At 28.9% G+C, this 14326-nt stretch overlaps 1 long non-coding RNA gene across 1 annotated transcript; it reads left to right on the forward strand.

The window, feature by feature from the left end:
- The first annotated feature begins 13216 nt into the window (after positions 1-13216).
- LOC148203101 (uncharacterized) lies at positions 13217-13783 on the forward strand. Its single transcript, XR_015784487.1, has 3 exons — positions 13217-13244; positions 13397-13478; positions 13729-13783. It is a non-coding gene; the product is annotated as an uncharacterized LOC148203101 (long non-coding RNA).
- The last annotated feature ends 543 nt before the right edge of the window (positions 13784-14326 follow it).

Genomic DNA, 14326 nt, shown 5'->3' on the forward strand with positions numbered 1-14326 from the left:
CCAGGGTTTTTAATGAAAATAATTGTCTTTGTAGTTTTCAATGAAACTTTTTCAAAAGTTAACTATTTAACTTTCTCTCTGTCTTATTGTATTTGTTACTTTTGGATTGTTTCTCCATTATTTGCTTTCGAATATAAAGAAAATATTAAAAATCTATAATTGTTTATTTAAATTAAATATATTAACAGAAACATGTTGTTTTTCTTAAAATAATATAAAATAATGAGTTTCTGATAGAAAGGTGATGGAACAGGTTCATTTATTGTGCAGGGATTAAGACAAAGAACACAAAATGAATTAAGAGAAAAACATTCCGATTAAGAAGTTGTGTTTTTGATGTAATTAAGCATGAGGTGGAAAAGAGTATGGAAATAGGAAGTGGTGGAAAATAACTTTTGTCCATTTTTGTTTCTGTTTATCTATGGCGGTGTACTGCGTTAAAAGTGATTAGACGTGTTCTTGTACACATTCATCTCACGTATTTCCCCGTGAAACTCTCCACGTGGATTTATCACCATAATTAGAATCTTTTTTATTCGTTTGATTCGTAAATAAAACCTTAATCATATTCGGATCCAAAACTAAACAGAGTGAACCTCTAGACGGGCATGACCAACATGTGCATTTGTCACCAACATTGGGTGACATGATTCAGAATAATCATGTCGTTAAATATTCATAAGCTGTTCCATTTCCGTGTCTGTTTGTATCTATGAATATTTGGTCAGTAGAATTCTTATTAGGAGATTTTTTTTTAATAAATCATAATTAGTATTTTAACAAATTACTTAATGAAAGTTTTGTTACTTTCAATAAATTTGATTGCATTAAAATTGGACTTTAGTAATCATTTAATCTATGTGTGATTTCTATTATAAAAAAAGTTAGTAGACTAAAATTTAAAAAATCATTAAATAACAATTAATTTTAGAGATAAAAGTAATTAATTACTATATTTAAAATGTATAAATTGAATCTAAATTAACTTCTAACATTAGTTAACAAAGTTTTAGTTACTAAGATATTAATGTTTAAACTAATCTATTTAATTCAAAATCAGATACTAGTTTAGAATCAATAATACTAATTAGCTAAAATCTTAGTAGAGATCAATTTAAATTCTAATTTAAAAATTAATTATAATCTTTTATTCATAATAAAAAATATTTTTTTAATCAATAATTTTTAGTTATAAAATAGTATCTAATTTAGTAATATAGTGACTAATTATGTTTATCTTTGAAATTGATTGTTATTTAATGATTTTCTTGTAATCAAATTTACGATAAATTTTTAGGTCTAAACAAAAGTTATTTAAAGTTATTTCATCTCAAAATCATGTATAGATTAATTAAGTCCTTCATGTAAAATCACACATATTAACCAGTTTATCGGGTATTTTTATGTGATTTTTTGTGGATATTATAAATAAAAAAGTATTAAAATGTGTTCAATATTTTTACTCTCTTTTTTTTCATTCTATCAAGTTTATCATGTGTTTTTCTTTATTTAAAATCATTATAGAAATAATATTGCTCTATAAATTCAATAGTGTGGTTTAGTTTCACACTATATATACACACACACACTAAACATTCCTTTTTGAGAAAGTAGGAGTGAGGAACAAAATTGGAGCAACACATTCTTTGTTCCAAAAAGAGAATGTTGTAAAGTTTAAATAGAAAATTAAAAGTGTTGAATTATGATGTGAGTTTGTGTTTGAGAGAAGAGTTAACACTCATCACAAATATGGGTTAGAAGAATTTAGGGGGTTTTCTAAATTTAGTTATAACTTGTGTGTGTGCACCTTCCTCACCTTTGCACAACTTCATATTCTTTCACACTGTCTTTCATTCAACATCATTCATTATTCTAAACAAATAATTACCAAATTATGCGTGCCAGCTGCTCGATAAAAGACACCCTCTAGACACACAAGTTTCTGCATAATTCATTGATTCTAGCATACGGCTTCTCGTTTAGATCTTTCTGTTGATGGAAATTACATCTACCAGCTCAATTCTCCTAATCAAAAAATATGTTCACCATTATAAAAATTGCTTCAACTTACTTATAAATGGATTCTTCGAATACAAATAATACCAAGAGATGTAATTAGACAAACTTTAATACAATAAATTGTGAGGAACACTTCCAACCTAAAATATTAAAATTTTGAGTTAAAAATATATCCTTTAAAAGGTTATTTAAATACTCATTACAAGTTTAAGTCTAATTAATTTTAAAAAATAGTTTTTTTTTAAATGTAGGTCAAATTCAAATTAACTCACTTAAATTATTAAACAGGTTTGTGTCGAGTCCAATAGATTTGATTTATAATCCATCAACAACAAATATTTATTATTTTTTTACCGTATTTTCATAATTTTATTAGCATAATTATTTATTACTTCTAATTATATAGATTAGCAAATTGAGATTTTTATACTGTTTAATAATATTTAAATAGTTTAACTATTTAATTTGTTTGTTTATTGATATTTTAATTTTCAATTACTATATTTATAATAATGTTTGATCAAATAAATATCCATTATAATTGTATGATTATAAATAAAAGAGTCGAATTAATTCATCATGATTGTACTGCGTTAAAATATATACAAAAAAAAAATAAAAAACAAAATATTTTTAACCAAATCAATTCACCTAATTCACCGTCGTCAAGCCAAATAATAAATTTCTATATTACCAAAAAATGAACATAATTAAATTAATTATTTTTAGGTCGATAATACCATTAGTTAAAAATTTGATACCATATCTCTTGTATAAATTGACTTATGAGTTATCGGATTCAAATCTTCCAATTCCCAGTATATTTAGATCTCGAATATATTTACTCAAATAACACACTAATGTTACTGAACTCATGTTAGTATTAAATTCCATTAAAATTACAGGCCTTTATTATAATCACGTTTTAATTCGCATAATAAATCTAATAACAATAGTTACTATATACATCTTAGAATTTCTCATTTCTCATAGTCCACTCACTCATCTTTAAATGTTTTTATTTTTTCGTTTTTTTTTAAAGAATTTAGAACAAATTATTTATATTTTCAGATATAGGAGGGGTAACTAGTAAATGGAAAGATGTGTAAAATTACGAATATTTTTAATGTCTATTCACATGATCTATCAGTGTTCAAGATTTTGCTTAAATTAAATGAGATTACGTTGGACGTAAGAAAATTTTTAGTTAATTAGAAATATATTTAATTACACGAAACATATAATTACAATAAACGGTGATGCCGCAACATCCAGCTAGAAATGTTGCGTATATTATTCACGTAAAGTAGAAAATGAGAGCATTGTCAATTGATGGGGAATTGATTGGACAATAGACCATATGCTTTATCTATTATATTAATTAAGCTTAACTTAATACTTCATGTAAATTATAAACTTTTATCACTGGTTACTCGTGGTAATTTTTTTTTTCTGGTTTCAAATAAAAGGAAAAAGTATTTTGGTCAAATTGAAGTTAATTTTATGTAGTTTTACTCTATTTAATAACATTCTTGTTTCGGTAAATTAGTTGAGGCCGAGATACGAGCGTAATGAATCTCCATCGGTCCTTCCAGTGATACTGTTTCTGTCGCGTCTCCTTCCTGTATAAAGCTTTTTGAAATAAAATGGACTGGGTACCTGCAAAGGCACTCCGACGCTCAAGTTAGAAAAGGATGGATTGAACCTTTATCAGTTCAAAATGAAGAAGAAGATCAATATTCTCTTTCTTAATTTCTCTCTAGGGGAAAAAACGTACATTTCTTCCTCTTGCTTTGTCATATTTATCCCAGTAATGAAAATAAACCGTTTACCTTAAAATCCGGTGGGTTGAGAGTCTGACTTTCCAGAAAATACAACCGTTAAGTCGTACTTGATACTGGGTCAGTTGACTCCTTGATCCGCTGCGTTATAACCGGATACATCCAACCACTTGCTTCTTAACTTCTTAGGATTAAGATGTCAATTTTGACTAAAATCGACCGATCGCCCTATAGTTTAATTGATAGGCGATCGTTAGACAACGATCGCTCGTCAATCGATAGACGATCGTTAGACAGCGATCGCTCGTCAATCGATAGACGATCGTTAGATAGCGATCGCTTATGATGGTTGATGTCGAGGGCGGCGATGACCAACATAGGATGTCTCTATACGATCGTTCCTTTTAATAAGTAGACGATCATTTAGAAACGACCGTAAACTGCTTATCTTCGGTGGTCGCCTGGGTTATTAGTTGATTGGCTCAGGTAATCTACCATACAATTCTTATTCCTGTAATATCCTTCACTGAATCAATATTGTATTATCAATTATTCTCACATAAATAGTCTATTTTAATAATTAATTAATTAAATTTTTAATTTACTTGAATTATATTTTGTATGAAATTAAAATGTTTCAATAATTATATTTTAGAATAAACATGTTTTTTTTGTTTTTAAACTAATATAAAATATTATGTTTCATCTTTAAACTAAATTATAAAGCATTTAGTATTTATACTTTATCAAAGTCAATATAAACCATCTTTTCTAATAAACGACGTGCAGAGTTTTTTCTTGTAATAATAGAATTCCATAATTAAAATAGAAAAAAAAGTGGTTGGACACCACTTTTATTTTTTACGTCTATTTGACACCAAATTTTAATTATATATATATATATATATATATATATATATATATATATATAAAAATAAATATAAATTAAATGTTACAACAAAATAATAATTTTTTAAAGTGTAAATTGAAAGTACGAGAAAATTTACGTTGTCAAATAACTACTCTCCATTAAAATATAACCTTCATGAGTAGTTCGTTGGAAATAATGTTTTAAATAAAGTTTAATTAATAAAATTCTTTATAGATTAATTTAGAGACTAATCACAAATTTTGATAATAGTTTGGAAACGAAAAAACATATTTAATTCTTTCATATTAGTATAACGATAAGATGTATGTTAAATATAGAAATGATAAAAATATTTGCACATAACAAATAAAATTTATATAAGATATTAAATGAATAGCTGCGAATAATAAATATGGGTATTTTAATTACATCCTAGTTAATGGGTGAGTATTCCTTGTTTGTTAATCATTATAAATTGAATATTCTTAAAAGTAAATGATAAAGTAATATTATTAGTAAAATATATAGTGGAGTATGTGATTAGTCTTTTATAGTGTAAACTATGTTGGCACAACATGTTACTTAGTCAGAATCATGATAATATTTGTTTTATAAAGGATCTTCTCTTGTTAAGAATTTAGATGGTGGTGTATTAGTGGAGTCTGGTTTCTTAGTTGGTTTATCTTCTTTAAAAGACTTCATTTCTATTGTCGCGGTAATTTATAAAGTTTACAACAGCTAGATTCACCTTAGTAATTTTGAGAAAATTCCTAATTATTTGACGTCTAAAGAAGTTTATTTTGAGAATGAGTTGAAATTGGCTTTTAAATAGACTAATATTCTAGATGAGAGGAAAATTATAATACTAAAGATAATGATGCATCAGTTTAAACTAAAAAAAACATAGTAGAATAGGTCAAAGAAAGTTATAATACTAAATCATTGAAAATAATGACTTCTAAAAAACATAATGAGTTTTAAAGATTTTGTTTGGAATGTGAGATTCCTAACTAATGATAAAAGTTTTCATATGTGAAAGAATTTGTCTTTTTCCTTATATATGTAGTTTAAAGTATAAGAAATTTTGTGAAGGAAATGGGTTTAATGTTATTAGTTCATGTTTTTACTTAGTTTTTTTTTTCGTAATATGTCATGTAATTTTATATAAGTTTGATGTGATCTTTTTTATTTTTTTATCTTTTTTTCTAATAATATCCTTATGTAATGAGAGTAATATCCAGTATAAACTTATTTTAAAAAAAATATCAATTATTAAATAATTATTTAGAATTTAATTTTATATATTTATACTTTTTATTAAATGATTGATTTTTAAAAAGGTTGATTTTTTTGAAGTTTATACTTTGACGTAATTCATTTAAATTTATCTTTTAAAGAGAGCATTTACTTATATAAATAATTTAATATCTAACTTTATTAAAATTGTATTTTAAAATTACTTTTTTATCTTATTTATATTGTAAGACTTGTTTTAAATAATTTAACTTAAATTTAAAAAAAATATCGACAGATATCATATATATATATATATATATATATATATATATATATATATATATATATATATATATATATATATGTTATACTAGTACAAAATTAGCCTTTAACGTCATCCGTATACGTCAAACTTCAAAATAATCCACGTAAATTATTGATCGGTGGAATTTTTGTAAATAAGTTGAGCATATAGACGTCAGTTAGAGGGGTCCCTGACATCTATAATATTATAGACGTCGGTGCCCCTCCTAACAGACGTTTATATGTCTGACAGGTAGATGAAAAGTTCTTTTTTCCGCCATATAGTCGTTGATCCCGTCATCCCGATGTCTATATACGATTATCGATGTCGGTCCTCCTATCACAGACGTCTATATTTTTTCCGCCATATAGACGTTTGATCTCGCCATCCGACGTCTAAATGACCTGACAGGGTAGGTGAAAAGTTGTTTTGGACGTCAACTCCCCTTACGTCCGACATCGATATACACTGCGAATATTAATTTTTAAATCGAATGGACGTCATATTAGTGAGGTCCCCGACGTCTTATAGCATTTTAATCCAAAAAAATCAAAAATATTTTTTCATCACAAGTAGCTAAACGATAATAGAGTAAGTTATTCCAAACATGATAGATAACATATTGATACTACTCATTCCTGTCATTTCTAATTCAAAATACTGTAAAATTCAATATTCCATATCAAAATTGTGAATGCAAAACATGTGTCACAATATCAAATGATAACTTTATAAAACAATTATAAATTAGTATGATTATGACAAAAAGAAGGACACTAGTCGGGACCCCTCTTTTTTCGTAGTACCACGGTTGCCGGTTACATATATTTATTATAAAAAAATTAAAATAGAAAATTGACATTCAATAATAATTCACATTTGACAATTCATTTCTACCAATCAAATACATATTTAGCGAGTATTGTCCTATGTGTTTCTTAGTTTTAATAAACAAATGTGAAATACAGAAAAGTGAAAATTCAAACCTAAAAATGTGTGTTTAATATGAGTTGAATAATTATGAATAAATGAAAGTTGAGAAGCTAGATTTTTAAGAAAATTTAAAAGTTTGACTACATGACCTTCATATTATATATTTGATTTATTAGAATAAAAAATTATTAGAAAATATGGTTTAGGAAAAGGAATAAAGGAAAGACAACATGCAGTTGTCGAAACTACAAATGTGAAGAAGCACAAAGTAGGGATACGTATCGTACTAGCTACAACTAGCACCCCACCAATAATTTCCCCCCTAAATAATTGAGATAGATAGCAGAATCTATATAATTCTCAAGTGCGTCGTCACTCAAAAAAATCAAATAAAACTTATTTTCTCGTTATACTTTTCACCACTGAAAAAAAAATAGTTTTACAATAAACTTATTACTTTGTTTTTAGTATAATTATTAAGAATTAAAATCTAAGTCTAATTTAATTTTATAAAATTAAATTATAAAATGATATTTTTATTCATTATACAGTGTAATTTCACAATATATTTAATTATATAAGATCTCCAACATATTTTCTTACTCAGTTGACTTTAAGTTTATTTTTCTACCAAATCAATTTGTAATACAAGGTTTAATTTCTATACTATAAATTAACTTTTATTTTTAGTTGATATAAATTTTCAATAATATTAAAAAAGTCTTGAAAATTTTGTTTTAACTTTGCTAATGATTAAGGTAATTAAATATATATTTGATTTTTATTAATTATCACATGTATTATTAAAATAAAATATACGTGATCATTCTTAAAAATCAACCACAGTATTTAATCACGTCAACCATAACATTGAAGGAAATCAAAAGTTGAAATTATTTGTTGTCCTATATGAAAATATATGTTTATTGTGTTGGAGATCCTACCTTTATTAGAGTAAAAGCAAATTACAACATATAAATGAATTCGAATCTTATTTTTTGAGATATATATATTTTAGTAACATTGTTGTTTTTAAATTTATCATATTAATTATTAATATTTAGTCTAGATTTATTGAAATTACGATATATCTCATTAATGTTTAGAATGACAATTGAATATACATATTCTTCTAAAAAATACTATATATATATTATATATATATATATATATATATATATAAGTATAATATTATGTATTATTAATTTTGTAGGTGGTGACCAATCTCATTCTTCTTCAAGCTCCTTGTCAAAGCCACGATAGCTTGCCTCCTTGTGTTGCGGTATAGTTCTTGCGATGAGCAGGGCCACCAAGAAGCTCCTCCTTCTCGCTTGTAAGAGCTTTGTACAAGATCGTATTCATGCAAAACCCTTCTGACACTATGTCTCTTTGTCCTCTCTCTCATCATCATCCCAAACCCCATTCATGTGTTAAAGGTCACTTCCAACATGACATTCTATGGGATTTCGAGATTAGGGTTAGTTCCTACTTATCCCAAAATATATCATTTCACTTCATACACCTCGCGCCCTTCATATCTTACAAAATCATACTTTCTACATTTTCTAAATTTTAATCTATAACCCATATAAAATATTATTGTTATGACGGATTAAAAAACTTATTAGTATAATAATAAATAATATTTTAAATAATGAAAAATATTTAGTTGAAAGAAAAATTCAAGATGAACGATAAGAAAACATTAATTTGTTTCAAACTTGCATTCTCAAAATTTCTTGTTGTCATTCATGTAGAGCCTAATTATATTTTTCCCATGGAGTATAACTCACATGTTGCATGGTAAGAAAATTGCTTTGAGTAAAACATCCATTGCAATTTGAAATATTAGAGCTCTTAACTTTGTCGTAAGACAATAATTAGAACAAATACGTTATATTTATCTCATCCTTTAAAAATGATAAAAATTTGATTAACAACGAATAAACATTTGGGCTCATCTTATTACATGCTAATCAAAACAATATGGTTAAGAATTAGAATTAAGTTTCACATGCATATTTGATTTAATTGTCTACCTGCATTATTACCTTCAAACAAAGAATATGATGTATGACTCATGATGATCATAGGTCCAACCTACTTCATTTATTTTTTTTCTTCTTCGGCCTCAATACGAACTTTTATGAGGTCATATGATCAATATCTGGCTATATTTTTATAAGAATATAAAAGCTCTATTATATAGAGGACTATCTCCTAAAACATATATGAGAAGAACTTGAAAAAAAAATATTCGCAATTCAAAGGATTTATGACAAGGTCCAAGATCAAACAGTCTCCTTAAATCTTATAATGTTTCATGAAGAGAGAATTTAAAAACATTATAATTATGATTATGAGCACAGTTGAAGAATAATTTAGGAAATTAAATAATTTGTAATTTTAATTTAATTTTACTTCGCTGGATGAGCCAATTTGTGTTCACTAGACGAACGGGTCTCATAAGGCAAAAAGTTTGATTTGTGATTTTTTTTTGTTATTTTTATGTGTTTTGGGCTTTGAATTTTATTTTAGGTTTCTAGGTTTTCTTAAACTTATATACTTATATATAGAGATACCAAAAACTAATGTAGACATTATTTAGTCTTAATATATGCATTTGCATTTTTGAGAGAGGATTCTCTTTGATTTTGGATTTGAACTCATATTCTTATCAAAGATTAACATATTTGTGGTGAATCTTCACTTGACTTATCAATATGCTAGATTGTTTTTCTTTGATTTATTTTTATTGTGTCTCTTGAGGATTCAAATTTAGAAAAGATCGTAATCTTTCCTGGATATGATCATATCATTTAGACTTTTATGCATAAAATTGGACAAAAACACCAACCGGAATACACAAACTTAACTTGGCACTTTATTGAAATCTAAATCCAGCCTTTATTTGAGTTATTTGAATACCTGATAACTTTTTGGCAAGTATACCAAATCGTTCCAAGTAATACAGTGAATAAGTAAAAGTATCGTTCTCCCAAGGGACTTGTGCAACACATGACAATTCTTCCTTTTATAACTCAATTAGACATCAAAGTGTACAAAAAACACAAGAAACTCTTTTTGGTATTTTTATCAAACAGTTGGTGTGCAAGGAATTATATTTAAAAGAAACTTTGTTGGAATTGGGTTTCATGAATCATATGAATATAAAACTCTGTTCAATATTTCATTACTTCATTCAAACATTCACATCAAGGCATACTAGTCCTAATCCCTTAGCAACTAGTTCTAAATTAATATATTAAAATGCTAATCCCTTAGTCAATTTAACATACAATTTGCATTAGGGCCGATGTTAAGAATGACCAAGTTATTGAGTCTATCCCTAGATCCCAAATCACTCAGGTGCTCTATCTATGTTCATGTTCAAAATTACTTTTAGTAATCAGAAACATTCAAATAACATTATATTTCCATACAATGATAGTAAATACAAGAAAGAGCATATGAACGAACAACGATATATTGAACAGGAAAATTACATCAGAGTAAGTTCATTACATCCAATTCCAACGAAAGAAAAACTACTCCTAATCATCTAAACTTACACATTTGAAGCAATCCCTTGCAACAATGGTGTCTTGATGCCTCGAGGTAGTCTCCAGAAGTTCCTGAGATGTTTTCGTTTCTTTCTTTTGTCTGGAACTTCTGTTCGAAGAGAATGTTTTTGTCGCTCTGTCACGTCTTTTAAAGCCACTTAAATTCATTAATTCGCTTAGCGCACATGTACTGGTGCGCTATGCGAATTTTCTTAACTGCTGTATTTTAACTGATGTTATTCGCTCAGCGCACAGGTACTGGTGCGCTATGCGAATTTTCTTTTTCTGGCAGTGCGAATTTTGGCTTTCGCTTTGCGAAAATTGGCTGACAGAGTCTAAATAATATATCATTTCCTGTACAATATTTTACATAACAATCTACTACCTATTACAACTTTTCAACGAGGAACAACATGAAAAATTACAAGATTGAGTTCATTTATAAGTATAAAAACAACTCTTTTTCACACTTATCAATACCTTCTCAACATCTTTCACAGTCAACCAAACAATTTTATTGTTCTTATATGTTCATACAATTCATCCTATAGTAATCCATATACATTTTCATATTATTTTTCATTTATTGATTAACCTAGGCAACCTAAATTTTGGAAATGATGTTATTGTTGTGTTGTGATTTGTAATAGTTTTCAATCATTTGGCATACATATTCCGAAATTTTCCCTTTGTTATACAGTTAAATAATACATGTTGAATTGTTTAATCACCTCTTGCGCACATGACACATTCATGGCTTATGACATCCACCCCGCTTTTGTTTAAACCGTCTCAAGTTGAAATTAGATTTAACAATAATTTTCAAAACAATTTGTGACACTTTGATATTCAAAAATAGTTCATATAAATTAATATCTTAGCTTGATTTCTAATTTTATTATATATTGATTTCAATGTGTAAATTTTAGTTTTACTATCCTTCCAAACCCATTTTTCTTCTTTTCCATGTCTAGTGTAATATTGCCTAATTCATGCATTAAAATAATAACTTGTGTTTTCTCGTGTTCAAATCATTCCTTTCATTAAAATAGTAACTTTTGTTTGAATGACAATGCTTGGGGTAGGGATTTAGTACCTGCGGATATCTTTAACTGTCTGAAAAATGAAATTATAATTTTATCCTTCGTCCTTTAAATTATTTTTCTTAGTAGCTATTATATCTAGTATGTGCCGTCAAACCTTAAATCTCAATTTTTTTTTCATACACTCTCCTCTCATTCACATTGCCGTCAGAGAAGGGGAGAAAAAAATGAAGTTCAATCCTAGGGTTTCCTCTAGTCGTTCTCCATACCCTAAATTGCGGTCACAAGCAGCGCCAACCAGTCATCTTTGTCGCGTAAATCTCGCGAGTTCATCATCTTTCTCTCGCGCAACCTGTAAGAAGAATCCAAACAGAGATTCCAGAAAAAAAATTGCAAACTTAATCGCACCTCTCAATCGCGGCTCTAGGGAACCAAAAATGCAACTTGTGCCGCCACCACCTCCTTCGAAGGAGCCACCATGGAGTGCCGCTGCAAAAGAGAAGAGGTCAAACCCTATCATCACGAGAGAACCTCCAACGCGGGGAAAAATTTCCAGCAGCTACCGCGAAGCATCCTTGCCCTGGTCCAATTCGCGGCGCAAGCTCTCTACATTCTGGAACCCTAATTTTTTGGGTGAGAATGAGGGCTGCCACATGGCATCATTCCCATGCTTTCGTACCGCACTAGATGGGGAGGAAAAGGACCACTACGATGAACTTGAGGAAGAAATCCTAAAGAAGGGTTTGGGTTTGGCCTATTTTCAAAAAAAAAATTAATAATAAAAAAGGTGATTTGGACTTTTGGCCCGTTTTCATAAAATAAATGATTTGAACATTGGCCCAATTTTGTTTCAGAAAATTGTATGTTTTTTTTTTCAATTTAATTTAAACATTTTTAAAAAATTATAAAATATTATTTTTTTAAGGTTTAATACATCATTTGGTCCCTACTTTTATGGGTTTGATTCAAAATGATCCTACCTTTTAAAAAAGTTCAACAAGGTCCCATAATTTGTTAAAAAATGTTCAATTCGGTCCTTTTCGCTCACGCCGTTAAAAATCTAACGGTGCAAATGCCACTGTGGCCAAACTTGACTGAGCTGTGAAATTTGATGAATACGTGGCACGTTGCACCGTTAAATATTTTAAAAAATTAAAAATGACGTATTTCTTTCGCCACTTCAAGTTGCAGCACGACCACCGCCACTGTCACCGCTACGGTCACTGCCACCGCCACCACCTATTTCTTCCGAATCAACGGCAACACCTTCCACAACCCCCAAATCGATTGTCATGAATTTCGATCCCAAATCTTCCACATCACCAGCGCCAAACCCTAACTACAAGAAATAAGAAAGTTCTTCCCGGCTGCTTTCTTCGGGCCAAAGCAATCGGTCTCATGCCCATGATTGATCAGGTATAGTATATCAAACATTAAATTTACCACACGCCAATAACTCGTCTTTTGCTGAAATTCGTCGCTTTTTTGAAGACTGTATCTTTCCAAAATTTCAAAATATAACACATGATTCTCAATTTTTCTATTTTTTATGGTCTATAGACGTAATGGAATCATGAAAACGCATTGGTCATTTTAGTTCAGCATGTAATGAAAGTTATACATTTTCCTTCATAAAGGATTTATAGACAAGAAGAATGAAAACAAGGAAGTTGCTGTAAACGACTTTTTGCCTGCCTCAGCTGCTTTTGAAGCGGTTAAGAGATCCATGTAAGCAACACTCCTCTTTACTATTTTACTTCAATCATTACTGGTTTGGAAGCTAAGTGGTCCAAAGGTTTTGGATTGAGTTATTCAGTTCTTAGTTCCACACCATGTTCTATTTTCTTTGAAATGACTTTTTAAATTTGTCGAAACTGTCTTTCAAATTCCCATACATTTAGTTTTTATAGTTATTTTATTGGCATATACAATCAGACCTCCGTATTAGTTTCTTATAAAACTTCTCTTTGTTGAGAAGGAGCTTGTATGCGGACTACATAGTGGAAAGCTTGAGGCGGTAGCCGTTGATGAACGATTCACGTCAAGGATTTTGAATGGCGGAACAATTGATGATATTTGCGTAGTTAGGGTTTGGCGCCGATGATGTGGAAGATTTGGGATCGAAATCCATGACAATCGATTTGGGGGTTGTGGAAAGTGTTGTCGTCGATTCGGAAGAAATAGGTGGTGGCGGTGGTAGTGGCCGTAGCGGTGACAGTGGCGGTGGCCGTGCTGCAACTTCAAGTGGCGGAAGAAATATGTCATTTTTAATTTTTTAAAATATTTAACAGTGGAACATGCAACGTATTCATCAAATTTCATAACTCAGTCAAGTTTGGCCAATGTGCACCGTTAGATTTTTAACGGCATGAGCGAAAATGACCGGATTGAACGTTTTTTAACAAATTATGGGATCTTGTTGAACTTTTTTAAAAGGTAGGATCATTTTGAACCAAACCCATAAAAGTAGGGACCAAATGATGTATTAAACCTTTTTTTAAAATTGCGGGTTAAAACGAGTATCCAACGGGTATCCGCGGGTTGAAAAAAATCCGCAGGTTTTTTTCATGCGGGTA

This window comes from Vigna umbellata, chromosome 2, assembly GCF_029865625.1.
Source record: "Vigna umbellata cultivar VRB3 chromosome 2, Vumbellata_1.0, whole genome shotgun sequence".
In the NCBI taxonomy this organism is placed as follows: Eukaryota; Viridiplantae; Streptophyta; class Magnoliopsida; order Fabales; family Fabaceae; genus Vigna; species Vigna umbellata.